The sequence below is a fragment of the Ostrinia furnacalis genome, unplaced genomic scaffold, assembly GCF_004193835.3.
Source record: "Ostrinia furnacalis isolate ACB-3 unplaced genomic scaffold, ASM419383v2 OfSCF0069, whole genome shotgun sequence".
NCBI lineage: Eukaryota > Metazoa > Arthropoda > Insecta > Lepidoptera > Crambidae > Ostrinia > Ostrinia furnacalis.
In genome coordinates this window covers 1,560,064-1,578,383 of record NW_021130308.1, presented here as the reverse complement: position 1 = coordinate 1,578,383, position 18,320 = coordinate 1,560,064, and the positions used below count along the sequence as shown (strand labels likewise).

Here is an 18,320-nt window from a genome sequence, read left to right as displayed (position 1 = left end):
CTAATCTTGAAAAAAGAATTGTCATTGCAAATCTGAAAAGATAAGAAAAGTTTACTAATCTATGATAATAAATGGGAAATCAAATAAATCTAAATTTATCAAAGTGTTATGTCAGTGCATTTTATAATGCCTGTTTTTGTAATTTCGCGTGAGCGATCGGAAGACAAAAGTAATTTAAATTATAATAGAGATCGTTCTCAAATCAAATAATTATTATAGATTATGATAGTTAAGTTAACGTTAAAAACTAACTAAACTTAAACGCAGAACTTTGATTTACCAGCGTGTTTTGTGCAATTTTCGTATATCTTTGGGGACCCAGATCTAGAAATTATGTAAATAGATTTAAATGGGTAATAATTACATTATATTAGTACGATAAAACAAACATTATGTTTCCAATAAAAGAATGGTTATGTCCCGTGAACAAATAACCGGCCCTCCTCTCTCCAGAACGTTTTACATTGATTCAAGAGCTCAAAGTGGTTTCATTGTGTTCATCTCATAAAGGGAAATGAATATTGACAAGTATCCGGTGACCGTTCTTGTTCGAAAATTATTTCAAGTTGTTTTTGCAACTTTCCTTGTTTCTTCGAGATTCCCTATGGTCATATTAGTTTACGCTGTGTACCATACCCATTTTGTTTTGTAGCCAAGGTATTTTAGCCAGCTTTTGTTAATTTCCTCTTCGTGCTTTCAATGGAGCCTAAAGTAATTTGATACCTTTATCTTGATGTTCGTCATTACCATTTAGAGATATCTCAAATGTTGATGACCGTTTCGTAAAGGAAATTGGAAGTAATTTAATTATTAATACTATTATTACTGCGTTTTATTGCAAATGATCTGTTATTACATTACAAATGCCACGATTTTGTATCGGTAATAACATTCTGGGATATTTTAGGCTGTTTTACGCAGATGTACAGCTGTGAAAACGGCGTATCTGCGTAAGTAACACCATCTGTGTTTGTGTTGGTCTTAAATATGCTTATAAGGTAAAAAGATTGTTTTTAAAAGCAAAATATCTTTTTTCATTACATGTTTAAAGGGATTCTTTTAAAGTAAATTCCGCTTGTAAAAAAATTCAGTCTTCCTCAATGATATTACAGAACTATAGATATGTTACGTTCATAGAAATTACGATTTTAATCCGTGCCGAGCTATTCCAAATTGCACACATTGACAAATGTAACTGATAAGTGAAACAAAAGATACGAAATAGCACGCAAATGAAAGAGATAGCTATAGTTTTAACGATTCTGCACTAACTTATCTATGTCCGCAGCGCACGCATCCTTATCGCTCTAACGTCAAAACAAGATCGCTTTCTCTTTCTTAACTTGAACATGGCGCATGGCGTCTTGATTGTTTGCATAAATAATTGAAAATATAAATACTAAATAATTTTGCATAATCACATGTGGTAAGAGATCCCTTGTATTTTGTTTACTTTAGAGTCATAATTGGTACACTTTCGAAACACACACGATGGCATTTTTTATTTATTTTGGTAAGAACACAGGAACTTACGGTGTGGTACGCACGCGATTGCGCACGATGCAGGCCACACGAAGACTAAACACAAGACGTCCCAATTGGGACGTCTTTGAGTATTCACAGCGCGAGCGCCTATAACATATCTGCTTTTGTTTTTATATAATATCATTGGTCTTCCTATAAAACAAGTTTTGAAGTTTAGGTACCTACCTACCTGAGTTTTTATTTTCACCGATTTTGATTCAACATAATGGTAATACCAGTACGTATTACCATTTTTGAACCATTCGAACTTGCGTTTTCGTGGACACTAATCCTGGTGGTAAATGGTAAATGAGACCATTTTTTTGTAAAAAATAATTAAAAGTAGAAATAAATAGCTAATACGCTTTTTCGTCTCTCATGTCGTCAATCAAGATATTTCATAAAAAAATAACTACAAGAAGTTTTGATCATATTCCTCAAAAGCTAATTATCCATTTATTTATTTTTGGCATCAAATAATTAATATTTTTTCTTTTTTTCTTTATTATACTTCATAACATTGCGCAAACACACTATTAAGAGACATTTGAATTTGAATGACAATGACAGAATATTTGGAGCGATACCCTTAGACTTTTGTCCTCCTGCACAATAGATGAAACGAACAAAACGTTTTAAACTATGGAACACTAGCGACTTGCGGTTTATCACACATCTGATCCCTGTTGCAATATGTACGTGTGTTACCCATCTATACTAAATTTTATACTAGCGGCCGCCCGCGACTTCGTACGCGTGGATCCCTTTTTACCCCCTTAGGGGTGGAGTTTCGTAAAATCCTTTTTTCTTTCTAGATTATAAAGCTGAAGAGTTTGTTTGTTTATTTGCTTCGCGCGCTAATCTCGGGAACTACCGGTCCGATTTGAAAAACTCGTTTTGTGTTGGATAGCCCATTTATCAAGAAAGGCTTTAGGCTATATAATATCACTAGGGTGACCGAATAGGGGCGGCCAATGGGGACGGAGCAGTAAAGAAAAATGTTGCAAAAACGGGAAATATTATTCAAACAACTTTGACGCGTACGAACTCGCGGGCACAGCTAGTTTTACATACGTTCTCGGGTTCCGTAGTGAAAACCTAAAGCCATCAGCAGTTTAAAATATAGCCCATTATTTTGGACCGCTGCGGTAAAAGCGGTAAAAGCTATTACCATTACCACAGACGGCAAAGTGATATGGTATGAAAATTTGTCAGTTAAAACTTGTTCGTGAAAATGTTTGAGGTTGGTGGAGAAATCGTATGAGATTTTTTTTAGGTCAAGTTATGATCATGCCCGCTGGTTGACGGCCCGAAGTTGTATTATGTTATGCTGCATGTAGCTTTCTGTGAAAAACGTGAAAAGAACGATATTTATTTATGAGATCCGTACAATTAAAATAAAAGATCGCTTGTTTGGCCGGATTTCAACAAAGCTTTGTTTTATGAATTTATATTTTTTGCCTTCTGCTTAAAATGTTTTTTGAATAAGAGAAGAGATTAATTTTATTATTGACCAGTGCCAAATATAAATTTCATTTTTCCACCGGTAAATAAAGGTGTATCGGAAACACAAATAATATTTTATCGGAACTACATATTGATGGATGTGTGGACGCACTAGGGGTTATCTCGAATATGCATTCATGTTAATCTGGCGCATAATGCAACTGACAGTTGAGACCAAGACAAGCTGGAGATGCTCGGATAGTGAGCAGGGAAATTCTCATGTTACCACATCCTTCATAAATGATCTCAGAACTACTTTAACAAGACTAATCGTAGCTAGGATTAAATTAGATGTTCCTAAGGTCTAGTTTCATTAGGATCATGTTTTCTCAGAATTACACCTTATGAATCTTAGTACTTACTACTTTCAGTAGCCCTCTAGCGATTAATTAATTTTACTGAGATTATCTGCTGGAAATATGTTATTAAAGATTTAGAAATTATCTTGGAAAAAAAAATTTTTTTTTACAATTTTAAATACAAACTCGCGTAATCAATGTGCCTGCCACAAACAAGATTTTGCCTTATCAAAACACTCATGCGCGTTAGACGTCATTTCGCGGACATGACAAATACAAACTGGTCAATGGGCATGTTAACACGTTGCTATTGGTTTTAGTAGCTCATGCTCGGAGCTGCATCATCACGATTATGTTAAACGGTGGCGTACCCACGTTTGTGTCGCGGAATTACCGCTCGCGTGGTGGTCTGCTCTGACACAGTGTAATCACTGCGATCGCACGCCGGGGTAGCGTCGCGCGCGCACCGCATCACTCTGAAACAATCGCACGTATCGATACACATTATCGACGTGACGCCCCATAATTATTGTGAACATCTTATCAACTTAATTCAAAACCTAAATCTGTGACGACGTGTGAAAACAAGTCAACACACTAACCACTTCCCAGTTCCGCTGCGGAACCCAAAATCCAATATCGGTAGTAAGCCATTGCATAACTACAATTACATCTCGTGACAACCACGTTATCGCTCAGTACTTAGAGAGATGTCTCCGCGATCTAACCTCGGCGCTATTACGAAAATGTGTGAAAACAACCGGTCCCACTGACAGTCTGCGCGTGAGCATGCGCTGTGGCCGCGAGTGCCGCCATGGCGAACTACTTCAGGTGGAAGAAAGGCAAGAGGGATGAGGATGTGTTCTACTCTGAGAAACCCAGGAGCAGGTCTCTGGATCCTCGCTCTTTGGAACTCAGCGGCATCAAACTTGTGGCTCAGATACACCAACAACAACAACAGGTAGACATTCATTTTAAATGTTTGTAACAAATTTTAGTTCCTTTTACCTCAATTAGTTGTATGTTTTATGATGATGAATGGATGACACTTGTCTCATCCAGCAGACGCGTCGTCTCAAAACCGTGCTACTAGGTTAATTAATGTCCTGGATTTTCATTTTATCATTATTGTGAATCATATTTACCTTGTTACGCAGCGTTTAAAATGTTATAAAGGCGCACGTGTAATATTTTAAGTTCGTTTTGATCCGATGACGACATTGCTCTTTGCCTTCGGAATACGCGCGCATTATCGTAGTTTTGCGCCGAGGTCGTAGTATTTTGTTTTTTTTGAGTTTCCTAACTGCTAAGTATTGTCTTCACAGCCCCGAGTTTAAAAGAAAGTAGGTAGAGCTAATTTATTGAAAGAATATTCTGAATACAATTACGAGTACGTCAAGGTTTGAGTGATGTTGATGATTAACTACACGGAATAGAGTTTTAAATAGAAATGATGTGGAATAACATACTACAGCGATTTTCATTTAGTACCTAAGTGATCAAAAACATAAACTTTGCAAGTTTTCTATTTTATTTATTCACTAATGCTAATGTAAAGATTTTATTATTCTTTGAAAATGTGTATTTACGTTGTGGAAGTGATTAATTGATTATACAGTGTGTCCGGGCTTGTAGTGATCAAACTTTAATGGCGTAATCTATGGACAATTTTATCGATGAAAATACTTCAAATTTGGGGCTTGACCCATTTGTCGCAAAATTACGAGGATTTAAGTTTTTAATTTGTAGTTTTCACCTCTTCCTTCAAAAACAAGTGAAAACGTGGGTAACTTAACATTATAAGCGAATATTAGATATCATACGATAGTCAATAAAAAAATCTATTAGTAGAAGTAGAAAACGGACACAAGTTTCATACATTTTATGGAAGTAAGAATGGATTGAATTAGAAAAAGACATGATTTTTTTCACTTCTTTTTCAGTTATTTTCCAACACAAGAAAAACCAGGTCGTTAAGGTATGTTTTATTTGCATTATTCTTACTTCCATAAAATGTATGAAACTTGTGTCCGTTTTCTACTTCTACAAATAGATAATTTTATTGACTATCGCATGATATCAAATATTCGCTTATTAATGTTAAGTTACCCACGTTTTCACTTGTTTTTGAAGGAAGAGGTGAAAACTAAAAATTAAAAACTTAAATCCTCGTAATTTTGCGACAAATGGGTCAAGCCCCAAAATTGAAGTATTTTCATCGATAAAATTGTCCATAGATTACGCCATTAAAGTTTGATCACTACAAGCCCGGACACACTGTATACTTTAGAAGTGACTAAAATATGCCTATGTTACTATTTTAATGACGGGTCTTGTGTTTGCTCTGTGTAACGAAAGCAGTCTGTGTCAGACGTACAAACGACAGCACCTCAAGCTATAAACTGTGGGATCATACGTACTTGTAATAGGAGATATTTTGCAACGAATTTGTATACTCTGATGTGCTGTTGTCTACTCTAAACCGGATCGCGGCGTTACTTCCACACTTCATGCCCAAGGACATGTCTACTGTCGTTTTCAAGGACTACAGATTAGGGATGTTATGGATGTAGTTTCGCTTATGGATACGGTTACGAAAATAGGATTAATATTATACCGGTTTCGGTTACGGTTACGGATATTTTTTATTTCGGATATCCGGAAAGTTTCGGTTACGGTTACAGATATCTGTGCTTTAGAATACAATTTGCAATAGTTGTCCAACACGGTTCATTCATGACCGCACACTTTACATCGAATAAAAAGTAATAAATAAATAAAAAATGATACTAGATGGCATTATAAAGGTAAATCAGGCTGTTATGCCTTTACATATAATGCTTATAATGATTAGTCGGCCGTTTGGTGTAGTGGTTCGAAACGTACTACTATTCCGGAGGTAGCGGGTTCGATTCCCGCACAGTACAAACATTTGTGTGCATGAACATATTTGTTTGTAGGTATTGGACTGGGTGTTTTCTATGTATAATAAGTATGTATTTACAAAAAAAAGTATTTGAGTATGTTTACATCCGTTGTCTAGTACCCATAGTACAAGCTTTGCTTAGTTTGGGACTAGAAGCGCAGTGTAAAATGTCTAAGGATAAGGATATTTATTATATTATACAAAAAACAATTTAAACTGCCTACATCCGAAACTATCTGAAACTTTTGAATCGGTTACGGTTTCGGATATTTTTTTATTTCGGATATACGAAAGTTTCGGTTACAGTTACGGATATCCATAACATCCCTGCTACAGACAAGTTTATGTGTAAACGTTTTTAGAACTTGTACCGATACTGAGTGGTACACCCCCAGCCCCAGCAGTGCCAGAAGTGTTATTTTAACTCGTAGCATTCACAGTATTTACACAAAGTGGATACTATACCAGGGTGGAATTTTGTAATGCCACCTGGAGGGAAAGTAACCTTAATACTGTAGGTAGAAAAGGACAATGTTCGTTCTCCATACATTGTTCGCCTAAGAACCAACAATTTTGACATATTACTACCCGAAAGCGAAATAATACGATTCTGTGTGTAAGAACAATGATTCCTGATGGACACTTGCCATAAAATTAATGATTAAGAATATTAAATCACAGCGATTTTATAATATGTCGTTTATGACAACATGGCGTCTAATGTATTGTGTGAATGTATGAACACCGATTCGCGAAAAATGTTTTGTATTGTCGTCACGCCGAGTCGCAGCCAAATAGTATAAAATAATAGAACAAGTTTTAGAAATACAACTCGGCATTCCACTTTTACAATATGCCCACATATTGCACGTAAATAAACAACATGAATCGTAGGTTGTTTCCACCCTTGTCATCTGACACATGAAATAAACTCCTATTGTATTATAGATATCGAAGCCGAATCGTATATAATAATAGAATGGGTTTTGGAGATCACTCGGGGTTCCACTTTTATAAAATACCTACATATTACATAAAAATACCACGAATCATGAGTTTTCTTTTCACCATTTACATCTGACACGAGATAACAAACTCCTATCTCCATGACTACCATCGTAGTCTATGCCAAAGACTACAATATTTTAAGCAAGAAGTTTCAAACCTTAGCGGCTACGGTAACCCCTGGGCCACATACATCATGATAACATTCGGTCGACACCGGAACGAAGTCTTGCGATTATGCAAAAAAGCATCGTATTCTAGTGCGGCTATATCACGTTCAACCGGGGTTTTAATTCGACTAAAGTCCTGACTAAAGACTGGAAGAAAATACGCCGCATTGTATGAGCACTTCGTGTTCGTTAAAGCGGCTTCAGATCTAGAGCCCACATAGTTTTCTTTCCAATAATATCCGCAAGTAGCGCTGCATGATCTTTACAACAAAAACGGCAATAGTTATTAAGGTGCCAAAATTATATGATTACTTTGGCACGGTATTATACACGTTCGAAGATTTGTCATTTTCATTCATTTCTTCATCATCATCATCATTTCAGCCACAGGACGTCCACTACTGAACATAGGCCTCCCCCAATGACTTCCACATCGCACGGTTGGTAGCGGCCTGCATCCAGCGCCTTCCCGCTACCTTTATCAGGTCGTCGGTCCACCTTGTGGTGGGTTGACATTGCAGAATATGACTTTTGATAGGTTCATCATAGAATTCGGCGGGGATATCCTCACGGAGGAAGTTCGTAAAAGGGCGGAACAAGATCTTATAATAATGCAAGGCCGAAGCTGTTACGCGCGTGCTCCTACGTGTAATCCGGCGAGTATGCAATAAATAGTAATGTCTGGTAAATAGTGGTAATACGTATCGTTCGTTCGTTCGTTTCAGCCGAAAAGACGTCCACTGCTGGACAAAGGCCTCCCCCAAGGATTTCCACGAAGACCGATCCTGCACCGCTCGCATACAGGCACCTCCCGCGACCTTCACCAGATCGTCGGTCCACCTAGTGGGAGGCCTGCCCACGCTACGTCTTTCGGCTCGTGGTCGCCACTCAAGAACTTTCCTGCCCCAGCGGCCATCAGCTCTACGAGCTATGTGCCCCGCCCCGTCTATGTCTGTATGCGCTACGATTACAGGGTATCATTTTGCATAGTCGCAAGACTTCACTCCGCTGCTGTCAAATCAATGTCGCATAATGTTATCGCAATGTGTGTGGCCCTTGGCCAAATCACAGAAGCCTATGCGAAGAAAGAGCACTTGAATGACAATAAAAATCAGGGTTACCATTTTATAAGATTTCCTCACTATTGAGGGTAACAAAGTAACATTAATAATCTAGCCATTAATTACATTTATTACCTATACGAGAAAGTAAAGCAACATGCGGTTTTATTTTAATTTGTAAAATATTAAACCCCTCATATTTGTAACAGTTTGTTCCAAGTTTAGTTTTACTGTTTTGTTAACAGTATTGCTGTTTCAGCTGTCACTGTGAAGCTTTGGGAAAATAAATAAATAGAAAAAATATTAACATAAATATTTATTTAAGTTTTTATGTTCATTATCATAATATGCCAATTTAAGTTACACTGTGTGACAGTCTTTGACACTAAACAAACTCTTCAGCTTAATAATACCTACCTACAGGGCGTTTTTATAGTTACTCTTGCTGATGAAACAAGAAGGGTTGATTCTACTACTGAAATACAACTACTTTTCTTACAGGACCAATATCAAATTCTCAAAAAAATTCACATCCTCGTGATGGTGATAATTTCTATGGAGGGGTTTTTTTTATATTCGGTCTCTTGGGATAAGTTATTCCATTTGAGCAGTAGAATTAATCCTTTTTATTCGATCACATATAAAAACAACACAAGTGTTTAGGAAAACTTCTTCTTTGGTATGGTATCACTACGGAGTTATAATGTCGGCAACTCTGTATCACTGACTTGTAACTTTCAAACAGTATGAATAATAAGGGCACCACATTGGTTTTCTTTCTGAAAAAAGGCTTTCACTTTTAGTACTAACCCTTTAGCACTATTTCATTGAAATAAAAATACAATAAACGCACAGAAGACTGAAATTGAGTCAACTGACGTGACATTTATAATTTGTTGACATTATGACAGTTTGACAAGACTAGGGATTGAAAAAGTTTTAATTGAAAAAGTAAAATGACAATTTATTAAAACGATTCACAAGGATATAATCGATTAAAAATATTTATAAAATGTTCTGATACTTGCCTGTAGCGATTATCCAATCCTGGTTTCTACTGAAAAACTACTTCGTGGCAAGATTTTAATAAAATAATAAAATCTTTATCTTCTCTTTCACAATCTATAAAAGTTCATTTGGTCTATTATTAATGTGCTATGAATGAGGGTTTTCGCGATTGAAAAATCCGCGAGATGGCAATACGTAGACGCGAGGTCCAAATGCTGCATGATTGGTGGATATCTGTCAATGTCATGTCAAAAATAACCAATCATGCAGCATTTGGACCTCACGTCTACGTATTGCCATCTGGCGGATTTTTCAATCGCGAAAACCCTCATTGGCATAGATTATGAGAGACTGGCAACTATACTAGGTTGATATCAGGTGATCCGTCTGCTCATTTGCCTCCTGTCACATAAAAAAAAAATATATATGTTTCTCACACTTCAACTGGCATTGGATTCAACATCGGATTCTGACACTTTTACAGTTATGATACCATGAATATCAGTTTATGGTCCTAATTATTTTTATTTTATTTACGACCTTCGACCAGTTGGACACTTTAGATAGCTTCTTGTAATAGTGTCAATATCTTTTTAGCTTTTAACGCAAATCTAGTCTTCAAAGCAGTTTAATCGATTTATTTTATTTTCAAAATCGATATTTTATTGTCTATGATGGCCGCAGGAACATCACTATACATGGACTCCCAGCAATAAAGTACGGTAATGCCTCGTACAGATTTTATCGGCAAAAATTATGGAACTTGATAGGTTTTAGACCATGCCACGCACCAAAACGTCCGGAAGTTGTAATAGTATTATAGAATAAACGTTAAAAGACTTATTTATTTAATTTTTCAATGCTTAAGTGTCCATTAGAACGAAAGGGTGCTTAATGTATTAAAAAAAATAGAAAATAATTATGATGGGTTAATGTTTTTTGGCGGTTTTTTAGGCGGTTTCTGACAATGTCCTTTTACTAAAAGAAAACATTCCTTTATTTTTGAAAAGAAAGAGTACTGCATTCAAAGATTTTCGAAAAATTTTCGAAAATTTACCACCATACCATACAATTTTCTGTAAATAATTACAATAATTGAAGATTTCATGGTTTTCCTTTCATTTGATTTATCAAGTTTGTTTGAGAGATTTCATCCTTATACTTAACCCTAACGATCCATGCTATAAAAATACAGGGTGTAATTTTTTACATATTTTAGTGGGTTCGATTCCCGGGTGTAGCAAGCAAATTTTTGGAATTCTTTGAATGCAGTTCTATTTATTTTAAAAAATAAAGGAATATTTTCTTTGAGTTAAATTTTCTATCTACAGTATTAAGAGTACTTTCCCTTCAGGTGGCATTACAATATTCCACCCTGTATAATATGTGCATTATCACCTGCGAAATTTAATAATATTGAAATCTCTATAAGTAGACATACATGAAAACCCAAGGCCCCCCAACGAGATAAAACACGTAATACGAGGGCGGCACTGAAAATTTCGGGAATCAAGGAAGTGAAACAACATTACTATTTAAAAATGTATTTATTGCTTTTTAAAGTATTCTCCGCGAACTTTGACACATTTTTCCATACACGAAACCAATCATTGAAGCAACCATTGCATTCGGAAGTTTGGGTCTCCAAAATGGCCGTTTTGTAGGCTTCCACAGCTTCTTCAGGTGATTAAAATCTCTGACCACGCAATTTATTCTTTATTTTAGGGAAAGTATAGAAATCATTAGGGCTTAGGTCGGGGCTGTACGGCGGATGGACTAATAATTCTATGTTTTCTTGCTCTAAAAACTCTTTTGTTCAGTGCGCGGTGTGAGAACTCGCATTGTCGTGATGGAGGATGATGCGGCGGTTGCAGTTCTCTTTACGGAGTTCAGAAACGACCTGTGGCAAACAAATGCTAGCATACTAATCTGCATTAACCGTTCTTTGTCCCCCAAGAGGAATAGTCGCAACATGGCCGGTTTTGGAGACAAACGTGGCCACCATTTTTTTTGCAACACTCCGTGAACGAACAATTTTTGTTGGCTTTAATTCATTTTCGAACACCCAAACTCGTGACTGGTTTTTTGTTTCGGGTTCGTACGCGTATATCCATGATTCGTCACCTGGTACGATGTTGTATACAGCATTTGAGGATCCTGCATGTAATCTCCCGAGAGTTCTGACGCACCAAGTAACGCGAGCCGCTTTTTGCTCTTCACAGAGCGAATGCGGTATCCAACGGGAAAACAACTTTTTTACACCTAAATGTTCATGCAAGATTATTTGTATTTGACTCATGCCAATGTCTAAAGTTGCCTGAATTTCGCGGTATATCACATGTCGATCTTCCTCAATCAGCTTACGCACAGCATCAACGTTTTCTTAGGTGACTGCAGTTTTTGGACGACCTTGACGGGGATCATCACTGAGCTTGACACGTCCACGTTGAAATTCAGGAAACCAGCGATAAATTGTGGTTTTGGATGGGGCTTCATTACCAAATGCAGAAATCATCCGGTCAACACACTGTTTTTGTGTTAAACCACTTCAAAAGTCATAATAAATCGCTCTTGAATTTTCTCGAGTCAATTCCATTTTCTCAACGACTAAACAAGTTTGACAAGACCTTGTGATACGACCGAGAATCTTTTTTTAAATAAATAAATGGTATACGATTTTTAAAACCCTGGAGTTTGCAATTAAATACATTTTAATATGACTGGAACAGTGGAAATATTCCATTCCCGATACTTTTAGTGCAGCCCTCGTAGCTATAGATATTACTCTTTACGTTACGCCGTGTTATACAAGTTGTTGTCCTAGCTACCTTTAAGAATATTTTTTATGTTCTTTACTTGTAATTTACCTCGTACATTTAAAATATTGTAAAGCGAGGGCCGATTCTGAAAAAACTTCAATATCTTCAAATTTTACATACCTACAAGCAATGTTATTTCAATCAATGCTGTATTCTTATTTCACTTTTTTTGCCTCGACCCGAAGGTCAAAGTAATGAAAATATTGATTTTTTTGATGCCCTTAATCTGTCTACGACACCCAGCATAAACTAATACATCCATACATCTCTTAAAGTAAAATTGTGAAATGAATGTGGCTGTTTTTCGCAATTTAAAAATGCAAATTCTATGTTCCCTTTTTAAGTTTCTATGAATAAACCAACTTTAAATTAGGCCGAGTTTCAGTTTTATACACATGTAATTTATCGTGCATGCTTCTGGGACAGTACATCAAATAATTTGAAATGCCTAGTTTAAAAGTGACAATAATCTGAATCTTTCTCGCAGAAATACAATTATAAAAATCTTTCAGAAATATTCAAAATCCTTGGATAGTGTTGCGATACGATAAAGGCTACCATAATACCTTCTTAAGTACGGTTAAAATCTGTCATTATGATTTATTAAACAACTACAATACAATTTCGTTGACGTACAGACATGCTATGTTATTGACTATATCAAAACGTTATTACGTTTTCCGACTGTTTGTATTACCGAAGGCTTTTTATTTTAATAATCTAAATTAATATGGTAATTCGTAAATTACACGTCGTACATCAAAACCCCTTGTTATCACTCACTTTCCATGACATTGTTTGAATCTGGGACGCATCATTCTGTTATCGGCAATAAATTGACAATAACGTTTAATCATATAGAATTACCAATATATCAAAACTATGGACAGTGTCGTTGAATGAACCAATCGACATAGATCATCGTAACATTTCGATTATATTGATTGTTCGAAAAAATATTTAAATCGTTTAATTATGAGGCAGCTTATTAATGTGTACTCGTTTTGAAAACATTATGTTCGAGAGGCTCTTAAAAATAAGCCTGTGAAAATGCTATTTAAATATTTCCTTCGTTTTGATTTTTCCGGGTTGTTGAGTGGAAACCGTAGAATGTTTATTTTTTGTTGGTGATTTTTTGTAGATTTTGTTAAAAAAAAGTTACAAAAACTGTACTTGGCTTACAGATTGTTACAGGAGGTATAAAACCAAATTTTGCGTATGTAAAACAGCTGGTCCGCCCAAATCGGTTACGCATTTAAATTGCGTACTTGTTTGCTGGTGCCTAGTGTTTGTGACTAGACCACATCTAACGCCCCCACAGCTTTACCTATATGGCTTTTCTATCCTTTGTCAAAGAAGCATATTCGAACTCGTAGGTATATTCATTTGAAATGTATTGTTCCCCAGCCTATCTGGCCGAAACTTCTCCATTTGCATCTGGAAAATTAGAGTGGGTCGTATACTCTTGGACCGGAGACTACGTCAGGATTTGATGATAATTATGATGAAATTCGTTGCGGGTTCCAAGCAGACTATTGGCTTTCAGTTTTCATAAGATGCTAAACTAGATCTTAGCTGAAAAAAAGTTTTAGTTGTACGAACGATAAATAGGACTAGTGCCGTAGTAACCCTTAAGTAGGTATATCTTTCCTGTTTTATGGTCTTTGCTGTCTATACTTACAAATGCAAATTGTGAAATGCAGATGTAATAGTCGTAATTAGTACGTACTACATACTACCATGTAGGAGTGTTATTCTCCAATTTTATTATGTGTTAGGTATTATCTCAGGTTGTATTAATAATATTGACGTTGCCTTGTATATTTATGAAATTAGCTGTACGTGACTCGGATACGATCCCACTTAGGTACATACGTTACTAATATACACTTCCAATCATGTATATGACGGTCCTCGCATTTCTATGCTTAGTAAATTACATGGGTGTCTACAGAAAATCGCAGTGAATACATAAGTATCACGTATTGAAATTAATAGTAGCTTCTTTAACGCCATTGTTATCTTTGTGAATTGCCTTGATTTATCTATTACCTACTGCAACAATATGAAGTGTTTGACGAAAGAAGGAATTGTTATCTTTATAGGTACTCTCTACGAGTGCGTTGCATTGATTGTATTTTGAATATTCTCAATGGGCTATTGAAATAGACTTCCGAATTCTAGAATGTTTGGGCAACCTTTTATCAGTGTTCAGATATTTTAATAATCTGCGGTATCAGTTCCTCTCGTTGAGCCCCTGCACACTTCAACCACCAGCTGAGCATCTGGGTTTTATAAAGAAAAATTGCATTTTCAATGTTCTCAATAGACGACTGATATAGATTTCCGAATGAAAACTTTCATTCATTCACCTATTTGAGTAGTTTGTTTTTGTTCAAAATAGTTTACACTATTAACGAATAATTGAAAGCACAACTTTTCTACAAAAACTTTTTTCCAGTTCTGTAAATTCAATTAGTTTCTAATTATATTTTATTTTGCAATAATTGGGAGAATGCAAACTACTATTTAACTGTCTACGCGTGTATCCTGTTATGACTGCTCATAAAAGGTACAATTGATTGCCGGTATCAACAGCTACCCAAATGTAATTAATTCTATCTTGCCGACATGCATGTTGACCCTAGAGTCTAGACCAATCGACATACTTATTGTCATCTGTCAAAACAATGTTTCTCTATTCTCTTGGCGCAGTTATACTATGCGGCGAAACGAACTAGAACTGCGTGTTTTACACAATTTGATTCGATCAATATCGCGCATAATGTAACTGCGGCATCTACCAATGGATCAGAAAAATCCACTGAATCGTATTGCCATCAGAATGTAAAACAGAGTGATTTGATGTGTGTATGAAAATGTCATTTTCCAAATTTATAGAATCCAACGTTTCAGTTACAGTCTCCAAGACTGTACAGATTTATGTTTTACAATAGCAACCTTCCCTTACCACATAGGATGTGTTATTACGCTTGATGTGCTGTCGCCTGCACGTTCGATGACTCGGTTACTCCATTATACGAGTTGCGGGGCACCCCCGGTATATCATAAAGGAAATTGAATTCATATCCATTTCATGTTAATTGCATGCGACCAATTTGGAGCATTGCGCATCTCTTTGACGTTGACAATCCAATCTATTTCATTTCAATTCATCTGAATTCACTCGCTTTTAAAACCAATAAGCGAGAGAAAATCATAACTCTATGTGGTCACTGAAATGTCTACTGACATCATTTGACGCGAACTTTGCTTTATAATTACGAAATTTTAAAAATAAGTGTTTTGGAAGCTTAAGCACTTATTTTAGAAATTGCAAATTCTCTGGATCTTTCTACTTTCTCTACGCAACACGAAGCTCGCGACGCTGAAAATGTTTGGCGAAGATGCACAATTACAAGCGATATTCAGGGAACCATAGAAAAAGCGCGTGTCACGTTGTTCGTAATTGTTGTTTTGCAACATGTTGAGCGTCAGGTATTGCAGTTCACTGTTGCTTAAGAAATATCTGAGATCCTCAAAGACTGACATTTTAGCCTTACCTTTATACTAAGATGACAAAGGCGGCTCTAGTCTAGCTAGTTGTTATCTCAAGTTTAGCTGTAGGTATCCAATAACCATTAGTTAAAAGTATTCGACATTCTAAACGCGAACTACCTAATGTTTATGAAAAAGGTAGGTCTCAACCACCACGTTTCTCTGCCACGTTAACGTGGCGTTTGGGACAAAATTGTTTCTAAAGTTTAATCTACCACGTTGAGTTTTAATAAAGGCAATCTGTAATGCCAATAAAAGCTGCCGCGGGCAGTCGAACACTTCTTGTATAGTGCCTAAGTGCTCAAGTTAAAAGAACTAGGCCATCGATTCGTTCCCATTCCGTGATTAATGAATTCTGAAATAATAAGATTTAGCAGATATTTTTAGTTATACTTTTCACTTGTGAAACGATGTCGTAAATGCTTCCTTTTAATACTGTTGGCACCCTAGTTATTTTATGTTTACTGACCTAGTTCTCTATCACGTTTCAGCCAAATGACGTCCACTGCTGGACAAAGGCCTCCCCCAAGGTTTTCCACAATGAACGGTCCTGCGCTGCCCGCATCCAGGCTCTTCCCGCGACCTTTACCAGATCGTCGGTCCACCTAGTAGGAGGCCTGCCCACGCCACGTTTTCCAGCCCGTGGTCGCCACTCGAGAACTTTCCTGCCCCAACGGCCATCGTCTCTACGAGCTATGTGCCCCGCCCACTGCCACTTGATTTTAGCAATTCTGCGAGCTATGTCGGTTACTTTGGTTCTCCTACGGATCTCCTCATTTCTGATTCGATCACGCAGGGAAACTCCGAGCATAGCCCGCTCCATCGCCCTTTGGGTGACCTTGAGCCTTCTTATGAGGCCCATAGTAAGCGACCACGTTTCGGATCCATATGTCAACACTGGCAACACACACTGCTCGAAGACTTTCGTCTTGAGACACTGCGGTATTTCGGACATGAGTATATTCTCTATCACAATCTCCTAAAAAGAATCCAAACACAACTTTTGTTGATTTCGATCTCCTGATACTGGAATAAAATTGGTATAATATGTAGGTAAAAGTATTTAATAAATTAATAATAACGTTTAGGCAGAAGCTTGGCCACTTCACGATTTAATCTCGTAATGGTTGTGAAATGTATGTTTACTTACAAGCACGTTCTTAAGTGCTTTGACAATACAGGGTGAAACTAAAGAGACGGAGTCAGACATTTGCTATTTTAAATTGCTATTTAAAACTAATACTTTTACTCGTATCTTTTAAACAAAAAAAAAATCCGATAATTTTTCATTTTATTTTATGTCGTCCCTCCTCAATGTATATCACACGGATTTCGCTGTGCGAGCTTTAGTGATCCTGTATACTTACTGCTTACTTCTGTGAAAATTTTATGTGCACGTTGTTGGATCTTATACAACAGCAACAATTGTATTTATTGTGTCATTATTTTCCAGGGTCTTATACGAGTCTTAATCTTATTGCAAAAGTATTTTCTCTTTTTCGCTCTAAAGTCTCTATTAATTTCCTATTGATTTAAAGTATCATTTATGTTCCATCTAAATAGAGCAAACTAAGCCTTTACATCGAACACCAATTTAGTCGTGAATTCGTAACTATGAATGCCGCGATTGAATGTTTTGTGCTAATGGAAACTAGACAAACAGATGCATTTCAACGTTTATATTGAATGTTGAATTTGACAGGGAACAGTTTGTTTGTGCTGTTAAACAAAGCCCGTATTCAATTTCATAATTTGTAATTAAATTGGCTGAAACATCAAACCAGCTAATGTCAGTCAATATTTCCAAGAGCTCCATTTTGATTGATTGACCAATTTGCCCACATTGAAAATGTGCAATCATAACATTATTATGCTTTTAGAAGATACTGATGTTCTGTTTTAAATTCTGTGGTGGATAACGCCTGATGTAATGTGAGAGGCAAAAACATCTTCTTGTGTAGTAGCTGTCAATATACGTCTTAAATTTATTACTTCAAAGGATCTACCATTAAAACTTGTGGTTAAATGAACTGTCCGATCTACACTTAAAAAACAATATCCCATTTGTGTACCTCTTCAACAATGCTACAATATTAAATGCAAAGAATTTAAAGTATTGATGACCGTTTGACCGTCAAAACATGTGGCGTTATCAATATTGTGTTGGTATTAATGTCAGTCATTAACTGATAATAACTATATCTGTCGCATTGATACATTATTTTTATGAAAATTATCTGTCACTGAAAGCAGGTAGGTACATTACGAAAACAAACTTGTCTCAAGAGTGTTGTACATTTCGAAACTGTTCGTATTGCATATTTCATTTTGAATTTATCTGTATGGATTAGATAAAAATAACTTGTTTGTAACGACTTGTATCTATTCTAGAGCGACTCGGTCGACTCTATTCGTATTGAAAAATCGATTTTAGTTATTCTAGG

General features: G+C 36.3%; 1 protein-coding gene across 7 annotated transcripts in view; it reads left to right on the top strand.

Moving 5' to 3' along the window:
- The window catches only part of Snf4agamma (SNF4/AMP-activated protein kinase gamma subunit), a 100,647-nt gene that overhangs the window by 19,304 nt on the left and 63,023 nt on the right, over positions 1-18,320 (top strand). The gene's annotated exons all lie outside the window — the stretch shown is intronic.